Below are 22673 nucleotides of genomic sequence, written 5' to 3'. Positions count from 1 at the left end.
TTCGGTATAATTTGTAAGTGAAGTAGATTATAACTTAGAAAAACCATTAGACTTCTTTTGCGACAAATATAAATCAAATGATCCGGAAAATCTCTACGTAAAAACATATTTATAAGACCAATTTGGCGATATCAATTTGATCAAATGTATCCTTATAGCTATGACGTCACACATTATGCTATAAATTGCAAACCACGTATAAAGCTTAGCTTTCAGCTCTTTTGTTAGAGAAAATTAATTGTAGAAGTATTTGCTTTTACTGCATCTGGGACGTTTACTATGCAAACACAGTTCCAATATGGCTCCGAACCAAATTTAGATGCAAAATCTTATTTACTTCGGTTTAAACTGTATTTATTCTAGAACTCTATTATGCATACGTTTAGTCTTATTTATTCTAAATTACTTTTAAATTATAATTGAGAGATAGGTACACTTGGATGAATTTAGGGAAAAGGGACATTAAATAGGTACCTAGAATAAAGAGTGATTTGTTTTCGTTGTAAGCCCACAAAATAAATGTCATGTTAATTGTATTTATTGAAACTGAATCGCAATCTTTTATCCTAATAACTTAACAAAAGTGCATTTTAATTACGCTTCTTACATAATTATAATATTACAATTTAGTCATTCAGTCGCACACAAATATAGTATTTTATATCTTTCATGTATTTAAGTACTTTTGTGTTGACGGTACAAAAAATATAGCGTACAGTCAATCTTTAGCAGACATCTAAAATAATAAGTTCATACACCTTCATAATTAACACCACAGGTGAAACTTAGCCATTTTTCTTTAGCATAAGAATAAAGCTATTGTATGCAAAGATCACTTTTAGTTTTTAAACTTTTACATTAATCTTAGGGTACGTAATATAGTTAGGTACTAACTATATATTGTATCTATATAGAACCTACCTACCTATAAGTTGTAAAAAATATCTACTGAATGAGAATCGTATTTTTCAACGAACATTTAAGTGCATATATATCTATCATAAAATTGTTTGCAGCTGTAATGAATGCCCTTTAGTAGGTAGGTACATTTCTATATAATAGTTTAAATTTTATACAATAGTTTATATGTTTATGATACATTGAATCTTAAAATGGGTTGCTCGTATACCTAAACAGACTTTGTGTTTAGTAAGATACTCGATATAAGCAAATGCCAATCTAAATTTTTGCAACCTTCATTGAATACACCATTGTCTATATCCCTTATGCCTGAATTCTCAAATCTACATGAATTTATATAATAGAATAGGCAGTAAATTATTTCAATCTAAACGCTAAGATCAGGTGAATTTTCATATCCCCAGCAACTTATTTAATTTGCCAGCTGGGTCCATAAAAATATTTGTCACTATAAATTTATCTACGTCCTTAATGTTTTCCTTACATTATGACCTAGAAAGCACCGGTTATATTATGTTATATTTGATATAACAGTGCTATAAAATCCAACAAAATCGTCAGCTTTATTTAGGCTGGTTCAACATTTTCCCATATCCGATTTCACGCAAGCTATTCATGTTTTTGCCAATCCCTTTATTTACCTACCATTTTTACGAGGAAATAGTTCACCGACCTTTTTGTTTTGCCTTATTGTGTAAACCAAGGCATTAAAATATAGGATATAAAGCTTATATTCTCGTTTTCTATATGTATAATAAATATTAAAGATAAATTAATAACGTAGGTATACTACTTAGTTTATAAAGCCTCAAAACTTTCGTGACTTTCAATTTGATGAATCTTTAAAAATGTATTTTTCAGCTCTGAGAAACAGTTGATCATCTTGATGATGGACGCGAATGTTGTTTAGTGTAGAGAATTTTCCAAATTGTCTTTTTCACCTCTGCAACACATATTGCAACAATTTCGCAACATAGTGTTTGTTTTACAACTTTGTTTATAAACAAATGCTTACCATTTTTCAAAGTCAGTTAGTCTCATATCTTCTTATCATTTTAATGATATACTTAAAGGTAATTTACATACAGGAATACTTTACGGTTTACGCATAAATAAGAGTAAATCGTTGCACAAAGGAATAATTAATTAAAGTAACATAAAGATCGTATCGTATAAATTTGTAAAGAAACAAAAAATAATTAACGTCAGCATAACCAGAATATAATGATTTCTCATGTAAAACATAAATTATCGTATAATTGGCTGCATATTGATCGATAAATATACAATTCTGTAAAATAATTATCTGGTTATGTATCAGATGCCACAACCACTGTAGGGTTCTCTTAAAACATCAGTTCTTATACAAGCTACTTGTTTTTTATCCCGTATATGGGCCTAATGATTTATCATTTTACAATATTTGCAGCATATCATATTTAACTCTTTCCATTCCGTGTAGTCACGTCATTAATAACCAACAAATATCAGATTCAAAAGAATGTAAGTATTACATGCAGTTTAAATTTTTTAACGCATTGCTGTAGATAATAAGTCGATCATACTTTAACTAAGATATAATAAAACATTTGAATATGAACGATAGATAACATTCAATTTTTAGGTTCTAAATTGTTGTCTCACTTATTTTTTAGTAGGATGTGATTATAAATAATAAGTTCTGTAGATACGATAAATCTAGATTTAGATTTTATTTTTATTTATTGCATCTAGATGCATATTTGTTTTTATTTGTCTAACTATTGTTCTTATGGTCATTAGTTAAATTGTTAAGTACTATATCCAATAATTCTGAATATTAGATATGTAACAAAAAATAATGCGATCGGTCAAGCTTTTTTTTATAAGCTTTAACCATAAATTATCATTCTTCTTTTTATTTGTCATATTCAGATCCTTGCAAGTTTGGAGATCATTAACTAAACTGTCACAGAACAGTTTCAATTTCCAAAGTTACCTTTTAGAAGGTAAGAAGGGAAGGTATGAAAATTAATAACTTCTCTGTGTGTCTCTTAAATGTCATCTTTTTTTTCTTAATTTAACACATTCGTATGATACGAACATGTACATTTTCTCTTAATTGGTACAATACATATAACAGGAATTTATAATTTCATACACTGTGATACATCTAGATATAAAATGATAAATAAACATCGTTTTTGGAAAGCGTACACCAGCTTCTTGTGTCCAAATATGGCTAACGATCGACTTTTATTTCGTCAAATTAAAATTCCCATATGAAGATAATTCGCGACCCAAAAAACTATTGCAATGGTTTTTTAACGTTGAACGGGATGTTTCACTTGTTTAAAATTGATTTCGCCGGCAAAATTCTTGCATAATTCGCCCATCAAATTAACTTCTTTAGCGAGTACATAAATCACTTTTAGGTGATTGAAATCTCCTCATGCATCATGATTATGACATAAAACACACAATTTATGAGTAAACATGAGTTTATTTAACGTTTACAATACAGTTGATTGGGTATTTATGTACCTAAGTGGGAGTCGCTCACGGTTTTCGCAAATTGGGTCACGTTCACACACGTAAAGTTGCACGTCCTTTGAGAACATCCGCGTTAGGTTTATCCTTATCGAAAGTTATTAAATTACATTCTAACAACGTCCACACCATTTAATAAATTCATACGAGACCATTCTAATTTGTTTCTTAACCAGCAATACATAGGAGCCAAACTTAAGGATAAGTATAGGTAAGTATATGGTACATACAGCAGAAAAGATTGTTTGAATTTTATTTATAGCCTCATATGCTTAATTAGAATGCATTTCAAAAACTACAAATCAAAAAAGAACAAACTGCTGTATTTTGATTTCTGAGTTATACTGAAGGTATTTTTATTACGTAGATATAAAAAGTCTCAAATCTCGAACCTAATTTAGTTATTAGCGGTTTAAATCTTCAAGTTCCAGAGATTCCTTTCGAAAAGATATGTACAGTGATTATCTGAGCTAAATAATTTAAATTAACACCGCTAATTAAGACTTTCGCGAGAGATAATAACGTGAATTTCGACACAAAACGAATTATCGTTCCGGTAACAAATTGAAAATTCAGCTTGTTTGTTTTGCTTTGAAAATTTACCAATTTTTTTTTTTTCATTTTTCATACATTTTTAAGTAGCTTGCTTTTGATAATAATTAGGTACCTAGTCGTGTTATTATTACCTAATCAACACATTTACCGTTTGTATGTGATGTGTAGGTAATAAATTTAAAATTAGGCAGCAATCTAGTTAGTAATCAATCAAGTTTTATAATATGGGGTTATTTTGATCAAAATAACATAGGTAGCCTGTACGTGATGTGAGAATGTGCATTTCATTTAATCTTCATTGTTAATTATATTGTTTAACTACACCAAAACTACACTCGTTAGTCGTTTCTTTTTCGTTAATAACCTCTTGATGTTTGCTTCTACTTAGTAATATATAGAATATATATCTCTATATAAGTGTTACTACAATTATTTCGAAGTACACTCGAATAGACACTTGTCTTCGATTGGGTAAACAAAATAATATACATAGAGCCATCTGATTGTATTAAATAGTTCGTACTAAAACTGCTTTGGTGGTGTAATGGTGAGCATAGTTGCCTTCCAAGCAGTTAATCCGGGTTCGATTCCCGGCCAACGCATATTTTTTATACATACTATGTAGAACTTTGCAAAAGTTTTTAAACATCTTTGCTTGATTATAAATTCGTAAAATATTATTGTCTAACTTTGTACTTTACTTCTTCTAAAAACTACAATTACAGAAGCTTTAATTTATACTACTAAAACATTTCGTTGCACCTTAATTACTTAATTCCTCACGACGTTTAATTACTTTTATACGCGCTTGTAATTAGCCTTTAAAAAATACTTCCAACAAATTCCGATACAGATGAAGTCAACCAAAAACAACCGTAACTTGAAATACGATTTAAAATTCACAAATATTATTACATACCTAAATAAGTAAATAATTATATTATAATCGTAGGTAAATCTTATACATAAAATTCTCGTGTCACAATGTTAGTCTGCATACTCCTCCGAAACGGGTGGACCGATTCTCATGAAATTTTCTGTGCATATCGGGTAAGTCTGAGAATCGGCCAACATCTATTTTTCATATGTACCAGTACCACGGGCGAAGCCGGGGCGGGCCGCTAGTAGGTATATAAGAATCAAAACTCTCCCTTTTGCAAAATATTTTTTATTCCGTAATCCGTCTACTTGCAATGCAGTTACAACTTACAAGCAAATTGAAATTTAACAAATAATTTTTATACTAAACTAATACTAGCTGTAATTAATTAAATACTAGATTTTTCATCTGTGCCGCTTTTATAAAATACAAACAAAAACGTATTTTTGCATTACAAACAGGATTACAATCCGTTCTCTGAATACATATTAGTACATGCTGTATAATAACTGATTATTATAAATACTCATCCAAAATGTCGCATTAAGTGGTTCTTTAAATATTATAAGCACCGCTTTATTGTTAATGGAACGGGTTTTAAAGATTAACTTTTTGCAGCACATGAAACGCAAACTTAAAGAGAGCAGTGAGGTGTAAAATCCTTAGATTGCAGCTGTTACCTGCTATCGACTCTTAATTTCACACGCAAACTTTTAATAAGATAACTTTTGCAATACTTTTACTGATAATGAAGCCGTTATTACTACTTCAAGTAGGAATCGCAGCAAATAAATCACAACGTTGCATACCTATCTACCCAAATCATAGCCATTGGTATATATTTACCGCTTTTTGATCTTCACGTTAACAGTGATTTCATAATTCAGCCTTATGTTAGTAAAGCCAAAGACTTGTAAACAGTTCTGAAGGCTATACAATATACATATTCCTAAAAACCATCTCGAAAAGTACCTTAATCTGTAAATACCTACTGCGTTTTATCTCTCCGTGGTTTGTTACGTATCACGCAACTGTGAAAAATGGTCCACTGCGCTTGATTTGTCTCCGTTGGTGGAGTTTTATAGGAAACGTATTATCATTAGTAAAGCCTAGTGCACCACAGATTTCTTTGATCTTAGGGCTGGTTTGAGCCAATCTGAATAGAAATGTGTTGAAATTCCTAAAGAAAGCTCTCTTGTGTAGTAGAATTGATAATTCTTGGGGATGATAACATACTTTAGAGGAAAATATTGGTTACTCTGAGGTAAATTATCCTATTTCATTCAGAATATACTTTCAGCCGAATGATAGCTTAAGAGCTTTGAAAATTTGACTTCAATGAGTAAGTATTAAATACATAAACGTAAAATCTAAATGCAAATTCCCACGACCTCTCATGAAGGAAACATGAAAACCGCATTTGTTTTGCGTTCCCTGCGTGTTTACATATCCCAAAGGTAGACTAGTGCATAAAATCTTTATCAATATTCAGAAAACATCCAGACGGAACGGTGAATAAACCGTAATATTAAAAGCATAAGGTGTGTTCGAATATTTCAGATAATATGAGATAAAGTCTTAATGGGTTCGGCTACTGAATGATTTAAAACGCATGTCAAAATCTCCATCACTCAAATGTCGTATAAATTAACTTCAAGCTCGCTCCTTTATCTCTCGAATAAACGAACGGTTACGAAGCAAAAAATACAGATTCCGCCTTTGAAGTAATTAGTTAATTATAAATTTTCCAATGGCCCATATCGACAGGAATGTTTCACCGTTATACCTACATTACATTTGGAACATAGATTTAACGATTAATTAATAGCAAGTCTGTTTGTATTTGCACATACTAGAATGTGCAAATACACGACTAAAGCTACATGAATAAATATCGCCGGGTGTAAAACAATCATGTATATTGTATATCCTTGACAGAATCACGCGATCCGTCACCATTAAATGTATTATCTTCAACAAATATGGACATATGAGAAAATAAACCAAAAAGAAAACAATAAATCTCTCAGTTGATTTTTATTCATTTATAAATCATAACCGATCCTTGACATAAATCACGTATAAAGATGGATAGAGCTGCATGTAAAGGCTTTATATGGTAAACAGTGGTACTCATTATATGTCGCTATCTAATTTGTACTAAATTGTGAATATAGCCGCTGATTCAACACGTCTGGAATAGCAAATTTTACGACATTTTAGGGACATTTTGTCTCAATGAAGACATCCAATAACACTTTCGAATCTGAAAACGTAAGTATTAGGAATAAGACAATTTTAAACGACGCGTTAAATTACCACATTGAAAGTCAGATGCGTTGAGACTATAGACTACAGACTAATTAGATTAGTTCTATGTAATGTACTGACTCTTTTATTTTAAGAGTGTTCGTATATGATATAAACATAAAATAAATACGAAAAAAATTAACAAACAAATTGTCAATTTGTTGAATCAAGTTTTCGGATAGGGGATTATTGTATAATTTAAGTATTCTGTGGTAGGTATAATGTAAGGATAAAATTACGACCAATGATCGTTTTGTGATAAGTACACATACTGTATACTACCAATACTTAGATGCACAACATTTTAGTTCAAAAACATTTTCAATTCCAAGAGAGACAAGTTTATATAACACCAAGATCACGTTGCTTACTTTGTTTAAACCGGAAGACAGACCTATCAACGTGTTCTGGGTTAATGGAAAAGTAGTGTATGCCTTCAGCAATATCAGTAAATCAGTTCAAAGATAAGGGTAATCTAAGTGCTTGTTGTATTCGCAACTATTAACAGACACTATGTCAAACAGGTCGTAACCTTCTTTGCACAGTTCTATTACCTAAATCTTAAGTTGTGAACCGTGATATTTTTATTATATAATATAAATATTATTAATTTTAACTGTATAGACAGATTGCTTAATGAGCTACACCAAATCGAAGAAGAAAGGTTTTATTATTTTTATTTATTAAGTTTTTAAACCTTCACATAAATAAATGTTAACAAAACAAAAACCTGCCACACTTATTCCCCTTCAGTTGACTTAAACAATCTCTGAGGCACGAATAATTCACGTTCACTTTATTTTTTGATCGCAATCATTTTTGACACGCTTCACACCTTAACGCCTTACATTGTTGACACGTCGTATTGTGTACGATTGACGACATATAATATATCAAATTAATGCCCTTAACCAGGGTAATGCCGTCATAAAATACTACTTAAGGCAATAACAAACAATTTATGACGACCCGATAGTACGTAGTGCGTGAATACTCCAAGGACTGAAGTTTGTCAATTGAGGATAGATAACAGCGATAAATTTAATACACTAGTCATATGTGTGTTTTGTATCATAGCCCGATGACCTGTTTTGAATAGACCACTTCTTTGTGAAATTTATTTTCACAAGCTTTAGCTTTAGCTCTCTTGAAACAAATACTTTAAGGTAGCTAAGGTCTTATACGTATCCTATTATTCAATTGTTATATTACGTTAGTGTAATATCTGTATCTAACTCATACAAGCAGTTACACTACTGTGTCTATTTTCTCATAACAAACAGTTTTTATTGCAATGTGTGATACGAGTCAGGATAAGATCAAGTGCGCTCATAAAGACATTCTTATATAAAATATATTTTATACATAAACAAAAGCATGTTTTTGATGAATTGTAAATAAGAATCAACAGATTTAATAAATCTGCTCAAATATTTAGCATTTGAACGAGGCAAAACAAATTCCTACCTACTTATACATAAAAAATGTATCCGTTCTGTCAATTGCATTCTTATTCTGGCACGCGTATTCCACAATAAGATTAATTTGTTCGACCATATTCGTCGACGATTCACCAAGTGAGTTATGGAAACAGTGCAAGTAACATTCTTTATATAGAATGTATGAGTGTATCGTCTCTGAGGCCCCCTAAAATATGGACTCACTATGTTACATTGTTTGTAAACAGAGCAATGCTGATAATGATAATTTATTATCCCAGTTACGATGTACATTGCTCCATAATTTCCTATGTCAATGCTGATTGCTTAATCAAAAAAGTAATGTACGGTGTATAGTATAACTTTGTCCTCATGAAATAGTAACGGCAATATTTCTGTTTCATGGAATTGCAACCAGAGTTATAACGCAGAGTAAGAATATGAATCGACCCCTAGATAACGCTTTGAGGATATCGGTATATGGAGAACAAGGAAACTCAAATAAATATTGGGTTCAACGTACTAATAAATCATAAAAGGTATAATGCTGCAGTTAATTTATATTCGCATCAATTATGAACTCTGACGATACGGGGTGGCTAACAATATTTTCCAATTAAATTGAAAATTAACTATGAGAAAGCTAAGCCTCATAATGTGTTTAATAAAGATTCATAATACTTATAACAATTTCTGGTCATACTATGTTAAGCGTTAAGAAATTATAATTGAAATATAGATAAGCCTGTTTTACATCGTGTTTGAGTTCGAAGATTTTAGCGTGCATGATATTTCGACCTTATACATTTATAAAAACATCATTATTTTCACATGTTTTCGTAGTGTAATGAATTTATATTAAAACATTTTAACATGCAAATAGAAATACAAAAACATGACAATTTACATAAAAAATGTGTGTAAACTACAGATCACAGAAACTAAAGGGTGTAAACACAAAATTACACACAAAAAAATAACTATGATGGAGCTCTAAATTTAAATGCTAAGACAATAGCAAAGCTCTTGCTTCTAAATCTTGGAAATAATCTATGACAGGTCTTTTCTTCTTTGTCGATTCACTCTTGGCAGAGCGGTCGTGGTCACGTTGAGATGTCCACATCGGTGGTAGAGGCGGACACAGCTTTCCGCACGATCTCCCGCCATCTCTTCCTGTTACTAGACTGTCTGGCGCAGTCAGATACGCGAATTCCTACAGCAGATTTCTCTTGGTCGGTCCAGCGCATTGGTGACCTGCCGCGCGATCTGATTCCATTCAGGTCTCTACCAGTATTCAACTGCAAACTGCAACTGCAGTTCAACAGCAAATCAAACCATTAATAAACATAGTATTCACTTCATTTATTTAATTATCATTTAACATTTAATTAAATAAAAATCTTACAAAGTTGCCCTCTTAATTCCACTGCCAGAGAACGCTTGCAACTAATGCTTCCTATTCTATTAAAAATTGCGTCCGGGAACAACGACGTTCTGTTGGTTTGTACTGATATTAATCGCAGTCATTCTTAGTACTTTAAACAGTTTTCAGAGAGACAATTTTAAAACTGTTATTTTTCAGTTTACAAGGAGGTTGTTTATAATGTGTATTTTATCATATAGCTTTGAAGTAGTATTATTTTATCTCATATACTAAATTTATATTTTATGAAGGTAACACTTAAAAATACAGAAAAATTAATAATGTTCTGTCTAACGCTATTTGACAACGCTATTTTCAACGCATTTCGAGATTCCCGAAAATTTAATTTTTTCATACAGACATAAGTGCCTTCATCAAATTTTATTGTTCACTATATAGACAAAACAAGTTGGCAAGCTCACAGGACATAAATCTATACATTTAAAATGGTATAAAATAAATGTAAAAATGATTTGCCTTTAAACTTATTCATTTAAATATAAACTTTAATATGTCGAGGTTATATTATTATTTAATTACAACAACTCAAACTATTAATATTGACCTAGTAGCTTTCTTAACGCTCACCTAGTCCAAGGAGATCCCTAAAGAAATAAGATTTTTCACTGCGGTAAATGTGGTCCTCCTCTTAAGTATCTTAAGACACAAAACTATTCGTTGTGACCTGAACGAATCCCAAAAAACACACTTTTGCATTCATAATATAAATAAGGATGTCATAAACAAATTCCGATTTGAAAAGTAGACATTTATCTAAAAACATGTAGACTATCAGAAACACATGCTTATCGAATATCTAAAAATAAAATACGCGTAAATATTATTCCATGATCTAATTATATAAAACATTTAGGTGCAAAACATATACGCATAAACGAAACACGTTTGAGTTCAAAGTAACATTGAAATATTGTGGAGCTAAAATATTATATGTACTCGGTCTCCGTAGAGAAAAATAAAATTACAACTTATTCACGAAATCTACGTGAGAAATATTTAAATTGAAACTTGGCGTAGTTCAATTAAAGTTAATTGTTGAACTCTTGGATTTAATTACTCTTTCAGCTAAAACTGTTTCGACATTCAATTGTATTTAAGCCTGTCAAGGGTATTTGCGTTTTTGGTATTCTAAAGCTGAAACTATTTATATTATAATTATACGGAATAATCATTTAGATCAGGATTAAAATGGAAAGAAATAACGACTAAGAAGAAAAGAAAATTTCTGTACCTAAGGAAAAAAAGGTGTTCAAAAACAAGACATCATTATGATTTATGAACCGGGAAAACCAAATGTATCACATAAAACGGATGTCCGATTTTGATATGCATTAGAACTGTTATTCTATTAATATAGATGATTTTTTCAAGTTGTCTATATTATTATTATTAGTTATTTATTTATTCGTAAATTAAAAATAGATTTCAATGTGCAGAACATACGGAACTGTTTAATAATTTTATATCAGCACAATTATAAGAACCGATAATATAAAAATTTGATTCAAAAATAATAAATAAACTTCCCCGCAAAACTAATTCCCCTATTTCAACCGAAAACTAATTCGGATAACCTTTTCTAATACATTTATACCCACAATAAATACTGATCACAGACAAACTTTTAATATCTTATTGAAGTCAACTAAAGTTACAGTTATAGACAACCATTAAGCGTTTCGAAGTCAGTAAAATAAAATTTAAGTGAACTTTCGCGTATTTTCTAGAAGTACTACGTAAGGTATTCCGAATGGCTAACACATGCTGCATATTATACGCGTAGGATGAATATAACTTTATTATTGTGAATCATTCTTGAAACGTAAATAACTATTCGCTATTATTGAAATAGTTTCCATATTCCATATCATGTTCAGGTTTCTTCAGAATACTCATAAACAAATCTTTTATTAAATTATACTATATTTGGCACTGTATATAAAAACCAAAAAGTTTAAACAACATACAGAACCAATAAATACAAATACCCATTTGATAATTAATCCATATTTTATGTCCAACGACTACAATGGAAAAGAGAATAAATGCTCCTTACAATTTATACTCACCAAGTCATTTCTTAATTCACACAAAGCTTATTCACCGCAGAAGGGAATAACTTATAATTGCCAATAAATAAGCCAACTCACGTAATTTATTTCTCGTAAATAATGCAAAATTGACAGCGACTTTGTTTTCGACGCATAATCTTGAAACGCATCTTCATTTTGTTGACAGGTGTGATTGATAGCGTGTTTCCATCTTGCTCGCGTTGAAAACTAATTTGTAGGGTCAGCAGAGATAAGAGATAACTTTAACCGCGGTTAATCTGTAAAATTTTCTTTGCTTATCTAAACGAGTTTTATATACTTAGTTTAGTTGGGCTGTTTAGCATCGTTTTGGTAAGATCTTGTTCAATTTACTTCACGCTAAAAGCTCAAAAAAAGAAATGTTTATATTCGAGCATCATATTTTGATTTAGGGTAATCCTGTAAAACATAGGTATTTGTACTAAGCCTTTATTAAATATAACAATAATTAATCGCTCCTTAGATTCAATAGAAGAACATCGAGAAATAGCTAGATTTCAAAATTTTATTTTAGATCGCGTTATTTATATTACCTAAGTATTACATCGTACATTTGTTTAGTACAATATGCATGCGAGAGTATTTAAATTAAATATGGCAAGAAGAGTTTTTAACACTATTATAATTATTGTAATTCAAGTATGCTCATCACATCACAGATGTCAATATATCAAAGCTTTCAAACTCCATACAAAACTGCAACTCATGCAGTTGCGATTCAAGTCTCTATAAGACCGCCAACTTCATGTTTATACATGAGTTAATTAACACATAACATTAACATTGTTCTACAACAATGGCGACAACAATTTCATTTGTCACTCCACGATGAGCACACTGACTATTCTAACTCACTAATACTCGAAAGAAAACTGTAGGGATTCGTGGAAATCACGATTTGCAGACTGCTGAATGTACGGAATAACCAGAATTAAATAGGGATTTGGTGTGTGGAATTATAACTAAGAATCGAGTCCAATTTCGCTGTCTCCCTATTTGGTTGTTAATAAGATTGTGATTGGGGATTTTATAATTTAACTCACTAATTATGGTCAGTCTTAGTAAAAAATTATTCAGGAAAAATAACAGAAACATTAAATTAAAATTAAAAAAGAGTAGCTCATAATAATGAAAAACATTAGATAGTAAATAAACAAACATTTTCATGAAATACGCATTGTACAACTTTTTCGATAGGTAATATAGGGGAGAATTGCAGGAAAATGTGTACCCTCTCTTAACCCAGGAGTCGTAAATTATTACCATAAAGTACTTACATTAATATGATTTACAATGCTTACTTTACTATGAATTAAATTTAATTTACATTACTATAATATATCGCCTTACAAAAATTATCTTTTGAAAAACGTTGGATGCCTTACTTCAAGATTTTATAAAATAATCGTACCAATAATATGTATACAAAATATTATAAGTATAATCTATAAAATTCTTTTTATCAAAAATTAAACAATACATTTAAAAATGCATTATCATTCCATTTAACAAGCTTACAAACTAAATTAATTTTCCTTTCAATTGTATACGACATCCAATTTTCACTTAAGCGCACTTTATCTCTAAACAAGTTAAAAATAAGAAATTTTTCCGGCGAGCTTTAATTACACAGACCACTTTGTGCTGGAAAATACGTAATGAGAATTCTGTTTCACTGTCTATATTCTTAAGCCTCGAAATTTATTTAAAAATGTGGCTTTTGAGATTAATGCGAGATGGATAGTATACACGTACTTATCAAGATTGCGCGCAAAATATTTAATCGATTTATATAGCATCTATCGTTGATCAATAGAAATGAAGAAAGAAATAAATCTTTTATTCTTGTACTAACTAAGCTTGAAACTAAAAAGTACAAAAATAGGGGAAAAAATAATAATTAAAATTAAAATACTTGGTAAGTAGGTACTTACAATAGTAGGTACAGCGCTGTCTGTGTCTGCTTTGCAAACGCTGATTTTTAGAGGTTCATGAAGGAGTACATTTCTTATTTTTTTTTAATTGCATTAAAATATATAAAACTTATAATATTACTTATATACAATAGGTCATCAATAATTGTTTTATTTCATTTGTGGATACAAAATTCGACGTGTGTTTTTACATTAATACAAATAGAAACTCCATGAATGAGCTCAATGATAATACTTTTGGCGACACTCCAATATGACCGTTGTAAAGTTACTGTAAAATATTTGCAGAATTCCACATTATTACCTACAAGCGGTTTCCGCTAATGAAAAAGCATTATAATTATTCAACAACGAAATGAAGATTCACACATTTTTATACAACATGTATGGTATTATTCTGAAAACTGTAGTTATATTTTATTGAAATGTCCCAACAATGTAAAGGTATGGAGAGATTAGGCGCTGTAGGTATGTTTGGGTTAAAATTAAAATTTTAAAATTTTCCAAAATAAGTTTAAAATTGGATTATACTTTCAGGTATATAGAAAACAAAAGTTTATGTGATATTTAAAAGCGGCACCTTGAACAAATTTCAACTTTTGAAGTTATATCAAATTCGATATTGAAAATGTATTGTAAAATTTTATGCAGATATATTCAAAATATATTATTCCTATTAAACATACAATACTGCCGTTGATAAAACTGCCAGAAATTGTTTGATAAATACATTTTCCCAGAATAACTACAAAATTTTGACATTTCACTTACATCTTGGTGAATAATTAATTGGACCTTTTAAAATTATATTTCCGTACTCTTAAATTTAATAAGAACGCATCATGTATGAATGAAAATGTCAGAATGCGGTAAGTGCTCTTCATGACGAATATAATGTCCAAACTCCAAATTAAACAAGATTAAAACAAATTTTACTTGATAAAAATTATCTTTATAAATAAGATTTGAAAGGAATCTGATGAAAGTGATGAGAGAGGTGTGTGTGAGATCCATCTTTGACTTGCTTTGATTTAATTTTTAAAATATATTACGCTATGCTCAACAACTTAGGGCTTAAAGTTACTAATGTTTGTACGCCTAACAGTTCATTTAAATATATAATCAAATCACTGGATCATTTCAGCTTTAATAAGAATAATATTGTAATTATATTATATGGGGACAGTTTAAATATAAATATTAAGGATATTGATGTAGGATTAAAAAAAATGTTAGATATTAGTAGTAAGACTAAATGTAAATTTATGTTGTGTACCTTGCCATACCTACCTGGTTTAACACAAGAACAAAATAGATTAATTCATTATATGAATTTAAAATTGTATAACCTAACAAATCATCATCGTGATGCATTTATTTACTTTGACATTAACTCATGTATTAAATCTTTTACTTTGACAAAGAATACAGTGTATCTGCCATATAGATATAAGCGTGAACTTGCTATGTTAATAGCATATAATATTAACCAGTCTGGTACATGTTTGGTATCAGACCATCAATCTACTATAATTTTATGTAGTAGTAATTTTATACATCAACCTAGATTAAGTGTAGACAGACAATCTAGCCCTAAGCTAGATTTAAACTAGTATATAAGACAACAGCTAAGCAGTCTTTTTCCATTGTGCATCAAAATATTCAAGGCTTGGCTAGCAAATTGTTAGAAATAGAATTGTTTCTGAATGATAACAATATTAAAATATTTTGTGTAACAGAACATTGGCTTAAACAATGTCAGTCGTTAGTAAATATTGAAAATTACAAATTAAAAAGTATATACTTTAGGACACAGGCTATTCACGGAGGTTCTGTTATTTTTGTACATGATAGTGTAAAATGTAAAGAACGAACTGACATTGTTAGTCTTTCTGTAGAACGGACCATTGAACTGTCCTGTGTGGAGCTGGAGCGTTATATTATTGTTTGCGTTTATAGACCCCCTTCCAGTGACTATAATATGTTTGAGACAGTCATGGAAGAAATATTAAAGCGTCTAAGCAGGAGTAAAAAAAAAGTTATAGTATGTGGTGATTTTAATATTGACTTACTTTTACAAACACAAACGGCTACACGAATTGTTAATTTGTTTCAGTCATTTAATCTATATAAACTTTTTAACGAACCCACACGAATTACACCTACTTCTGCAACTTGTATTGATAATATATACTGTGACTGCATCTGTTTAGAGAAAAATATTCTCAATACATTGACTTCGGATCACTGTGGCCAGAAAGTAGTTTTTGAATGGGATTGCATACCTACATTTAAAAGGATTAATGTTAGGCCTATAACTAAAAAAGGCATTAATAAATTTAGGAATAATATTAATAAAAACCTGCCCGTACTAAATGTTCAATCCTATCCTAATAGTCCTTGTGAAATGTTTAAAAATCTTTTTAATTTAGTACATAAAGAATTTGAAAAAATATTTAAAGTTAAATCTTTAAATATTACCAAGGATTTACCATTTAGTAAATGGGCGACAGCTAGTATACATAGGTGCAGGAACATTCTTTATGAATTATATGGTATGAAGCAATATAATAAAGACCCATCTTTTCTTAGTTATGTTAGAAATTACTCAAAAATTTTTAAAAAAGTTTGTTTCACTGCAAAGCGTTTGTATATCAAAGAAAAAATACGCGACTCTGATAATAAAGTTAAAACAGTTTGGTCAATTATTAATGGTGAAATGGGTAAAAGCAAATCAAGTAATACCATAAAACTTGTAAATAATGACAGGGTTATTGACAAAAGTGCTGATGTTGCGCTTGCTTTTGAAGAATTCTTCAGTAGTGTCCCTGCTACTATTACTAATAGTTTAAATTCGTCTTCAGCACTTGCAGAGACCTTTTTGAGGGACCATGTTGCGGAGTGCAGTACATTATTTGAATTACGACACGTAACTGCTAATGATATTGTTACTGCCTTTAAGACGCTTAATCTTAAAAATACTTGTGATCTTTGGGGAATGTCCGTAAATTTAGTTAATAATATAATAGAAAATATTGCGAAAAATTTAGCTTCCATATTTAATAAGTGTTGTGACTATGGTACATTTCCTAATTTACTAAAGCTTAGTAAAGTTATACCTTTATTTAAGAAGGGCGATCAAGAAGACTGTAACAATTATAGACCTATCTCTATTTTACCAACATTAAGTAAGGTATTCGAGAAGTTAATATTAAACCAATTGAGTAGTCATTTTGCATCTAATAATTTACTGCACACCAAACAGTTTGGTTTCACAAAGGGGCGCTCAACCACAGATGCTGGAGTTGCACTTCTAACACATATATATAAGGCATGGGAAAACTCAAAAAATGCTCTAGGGATATTTTGTGACCTCTCCAAGGCATTTGACTGCGTTGAACATTGTACTTTGTTACGTAAACTTAATCACTATGGAATTAAAGGAAAAGCCCAGAACCTCATAGATACAGACTGTAGTTGTTAATGGAGAACGTTCTAGCGGTGCGTCAATTAACATTGGTGTTCCACAGGGGTCAATTTTAGGTCCCTTCTTGTTCTTGGTATATATCAATGATCTTCCCTATTATTTGCAGGATAGGTGTGAAATAGTTCTGTTTGCAGATGATACCTCATTAATTTTTAATGTGGATAGGCATGACCCAAATGTTGACGAAGTGAACAGTGCTCTTTTACACATATCTGAATGGTTTACTGCCAATAATTTATTATTAAATGCCAAAAAAACCACTTGTGTTGAATTTTTACTTCCTAATGTAAAAAAGTTGAACAGAGATATTACCTTGAACGGGGAGGTATTGCATCCTACTGAGTCTACTGTATTTCTAGGGTTAACATTGGACGAGAAACTACAGTGGGGAGCCCATGTCAACACCGCTGCAGGTAAGCTCAGTTCTGCTGCATATGCAGTCCGAAAAATAAGGCATCTCACCGATGAAGATACGGCTAGATTGGTTTATTTCAGCTACTTTCATAGCATTATGTCCTATGGAATTCTACTGTGGGGCAGGGCTGCAGATATAGAAACTATATTTATCTTACAGAAAAGAGCCATTCGCTCTATATATAATTTACGTGCTCGGGACTCACTAAGAGATCATTTTAAGAATACTGGTATCCTTACTGTACCATCACAGTATATATTTAATAATATTTTGCATGTACACAAAAGCTCTGACTTACACACAAGAGTAGGAGATAGACACGATTATGGCACAAGGAACAAGAATAGAATTGAAATGCCATTTTTCCGATTAGCTAAAGTTAAAAATTCATTTATGGGTCAAGGTATACGCTTATACAATAGAATTCCTCACAATATTAAAGAGTTTAGTAGTTCTAAATTTAAAACTTACATAAAAAATGTACTAGTTCAGAGAGCGTACTACAGTATTCAGGAATATATGGACGATAAAGACCCATGGAGGGTTGTCGCGTAAAAACCACAGGACAGTTCTTTGGCATATTATGTAGTTAGATATAAGTTACATATTATGTAAATTTATTGACATTATTTAAAAGAGCAACTATGGAGTTTCTTGCCGATTCTTCTCCATAGATACTGCTTTCCGAATCGGTGGTAAATGTTAAAAATACTATGTAATGACGATTCGAAAGTGCTACTAAATAGTAGTCTAATTGAATAAATGAATGTTTGAGTTTGTTTGAGTTTGAATAAAGTTTGGTAGTTAATGATATAATTTACCTAAATTAAGGAGATTTTCTTAAAAAATAGGCAATTCATGCTATTTCGGCTCAAAATCCTTAACGAATTAATAGAAGCATGAGAAGGAAAGGTGGAAATGATTAATAACCTAACCCTTTTAGAATCGTCTAACAAAAGTACCTAAGGCCAATGATTTGTAGGCAGTATGTATATTTCGCTTTATAATGCTATATATTTTTCATATTTTTGTAATTAAATGTAATCCATCAAAACATACACCCTTTCGAATCGGCTGAAATAACTTACAGATATAAATCAAGAATACGGGGACAGCAGCATTTTAATTAAACGACATTTTACACAAATTGCTTAATTATTTTCAATAACAACCGTTTTTCTACTCGTTGAAATAAGGCCAAACACAGCTGTCACTATCACCCAATATTCAATAACAATGTTTCGAAAGCTCTGTAAACTCTGGTAAATAATATTGTTAAGTGCAATATCTACTAAAATACGCAGCTTATTTACCTATGTAAAATATATAGAGCTAATAAGTTACTTGATCAAAATATCACGTTATTGTTTGACCTATATAGATAAAAGTATACAATTTAGGGGCTTTATGGTAACATCATATCATGTTGTTTGTTATCATCAGTATAATATGAACGGTTAACTATATGTAATGAGATAGAGTTCAAATAAGGTTCTCTTTACGATCGAAAATAAAAGCGTATTTGGAATAGTGTTTACGACTCAGACCCAAAAACAATCCATCTCAGATGAAAGCACCTGTGGCCTATTATAAACATACCCTTTAGAAATTCAACGATCTAAAACAAATTTAATACAATATATCCTATGGTAATTAATATGTGAAACGAATGAAGAAATATCGAAAGTCACCATTAATCAGCCTGAGTTATAATTAAGTTGGCCGCCGAGCTAGGAAGTGATTTCCGTCAACTCGAGATAAAGATGTTTTATGAAGTTGTGAAACCGAAGTCCCTTTAGAAGATTATATTGAAATTAAATAAATGTCGGTAGAAATGTACGAGACATGATGTCAAACAGCCGACCGATATCTGAGAAGATTAATTTCGTGGAGCAGTTTGCAACTGTCTCGAGTGACACTATAAATATTTTAGCTTTTACTTCTTAAAGCGAATACAAACATGAATGTATATGAAAGATTTTGATCAAAATGTATTTGTATGTACACAGTTAATACACTTAAACGTCCTTAATGGAATATAGTTTTTTTGATGAAACGATTTTTTTTTCCTACAAGAATATGTAATTTGTATATGGTGCTCTGTGCCGCGAGAAATAATAACTGGCACGTGTTCACTTGTCTTTTTTCTGTGGGGCTATATTATCTTTCCAGTTAAATTGAAATTTTATTTCCAAGCTAAATTAGACACCATTTGGTATATATTTCATTTAGTATTAAACAAAAGGAAAAAAATATTTCTGAAGGCATTCAAACAATGTCGAAAAGTAATCATAGGTAGGTACAATGTTAAATGAAAGTATCCTTTATTTTTAAACTTGTTTTCAGGTAAGTTTCAAATACTCATTTAATGTAACCTCCTTACTCCATTTGAGGAACAAGTACATAAAGTAATTAGCTAGATAACTGGAGGCATTTGATGCAATGCTGCATGAATAATTACACTAATTCATTACCACTAAGCGAAATAGTTTTAGCAACAAAATTACCATGCGGCAATCAACGATAGTTTGAGCAAAACAAAATATGAACCGTTCTGCCCTCAAAAGTTATCGGAACTAATAAGAGCCAATATCGAATGTATCGATTACGAAACGGCATTAGTACGTAATTGTATTGGACACGTAGCACAACAGGTAAGTGAAGTAATCCAACTAGTTGAAAGAGCTAAGTGCAGGCTATGAGGTATGTGTTAATGTGGGTACGACATTCGCGGGAGGATAATAGAGTTGAGTCGCGTTTACACCGGTCGTCGAATCTGGAGCAGGCGGCAAGCCAGCGGCGATGCCTCCAACAAAAAATCAGTGTAAGCTCCACACGACGGCGCTACGGTCGCTCGCTAGCTGCGAGACAGTCGCCTACGTTCCGAACGATATCAAACGCCGACGAAAGTTACTCGCAAACTTTATGCAACCCGCGCGAACTTTAACTTCATACACACTTGAATAAATAAGTGTCGCTATAGAGTGAAGTGCCCTATAAGTAGTTGGTGTGTAAGTTAGCAACATATGGCTTTGGTCCGATCGTTTTTCAAACTGATCACTCGTGCCTCTATGATAGAATCACGATTGAGCACGTGTTATTGCGTCTGGAGGCTCAACATTCACTTATTTTATACACTTGCATAATAATTTTTGAGGCATGGCCAAAAGCTCTGGGATCAATCAATGTTGCGTCGGCTGTACAAACAATTACTATTTTCTAGCTTTCCCTCCGTATTAAATATAGTACCTATGGATATCAAGAAAACATGTTAAGAAACAGAAATTAATAAAATTTTGCTTTTACATAATATTGTATTTAAGAAATATCAACAAAAAATTATTATTAGGTAATGTAGCCCGAAAAAACGATTTGGTGATTATTTTGTCATCACACACAATACACAATATTTCAATAAGCTTCTGAGCAGAACGAGAAAAATAATATAATTTTTTACACCTACTTCGATACTATTAATATCAACAATAATGTTATGATTAATAAACGTAACAAATTGGAACACGAATATGAATAAAACATTGTTCAATAATTACATAAAAAATAGCAGCCTAAAAATTATTGGTTGTAAGCGGCCTAAAGCCTTACAAGCCGTGATGCACTTAAAAAAGCGTTCAACAATCTTGACTTGATTGTGAATGTAGCGCCTATATTTCTTGTATAAATTCTCTCAAACACTGACTTCAGACTTATAAGGCGAACCCATAAATATCTAAAACAAGTTATATATTTCTATGCTAAATTTTATCGTGATACATACAATAACTACTTGTTATTAGCACTTTAATTACCCAATCTGGACCGCTTTATTTCCGTTCGATTAAGGATATTAATATCTTGAAGTAATTAAGATAGCAGTACCTAATTCCATTCATAAGTATGGATAGACAAATATTTTAGCTTCTTTAAATTATTACAGTAATAGATTGAGTATATACATTTATTTGTGTGTTCTTTTTCAAATAAAATGTTTTTATTAATAATAAAAATACACATCCGATCATAAAGATATCATTTAATAGCAGCCGATTTAGATATCAAAAGAAAACAAACAGGGAAAAAACAAAAGTTTTTTCCGATATGAAAATATTCATGCCATGGAAAAAATACATAGGTAACTTCCTTATTCTATTCGGAAAAATAAAATAAATGTGAAAAATATTAAAATATTTTTGAAAAAGAGCAAATGAATTCAAATAAGAAACAGTATCGCCATAATATTCCTCTTTGTTTGCCTAATAACTCCCTTAGGGAACGTTACCTAAGTCCGCTATAAAAACTTTCTGTGTGAGATTTTCTCATGACACCAAAATAGTATAAATATTACAAATACATAAAACATTACATGAACTTCTAATTAACTTCTATATAAAAGGACATTAAAAATAATTAACGAATATATTTGTAAGGTGTATATTTGTACATAAATATTGCTTAAAGTAAACCGGATTATAAGTCATTTTAGCGATCCGTTATTGTCAAAGACGAAGGTAAACAGGACACAAGTTTTACCTCGCTTAGCATAGTAGCTAGTACCTACAGTCGAAAAAACTTGGTACATACCCGTATGTACCAAGTTTTTTCGACTACCTTTTTGTTGTGGAGATGCTGGTTCACGTACACACAACAGTTAGTTTGTTAACAGTTTTGT

At 30.9% G+C, this 22673-nt stretch overlaps 1 protein-coding gene and 1 non-coding gene across 2 annotated transcripts in view; both read left to right on the top strand.

Annotated features, from left to right (window-relative positions):
* The window catches only part of LOC149482828 (uncharacterized), a 96187-nt gene that overhangs the window by 45767 nt on the left and 27747 nt on the right, over positions 1-22673 (top strand). The window lies entirely within an intron of this gene.
* Positions 4536-4607, top strand: TRNAG-UCC (transfer RNA glycine (anticodon UCC)). The gene has a single exon. It is a non-coding gene; the product is annotated as a tRNA-Gly (tRNA).

The sequence above is a fragment of the Colias philodice genome, chromosome 14, assembly GCF_061535455.1.
Source record: "Colias philodice isolate Cphi_HAF_F1 chromosome 14, ilColPhil1 Martin Lab GWU primary, whole genome shotgun sequence".
NCBI lineage: Eukaryota > Metazoa > Arthropoda > Insecta > Lepidoptera > Pieridae > Colias > Colias philodice.
Note: the sequence above shows the minus strand (reverse complement) of the source record. Positions and strands in the feature narration are given on the sequence as shown.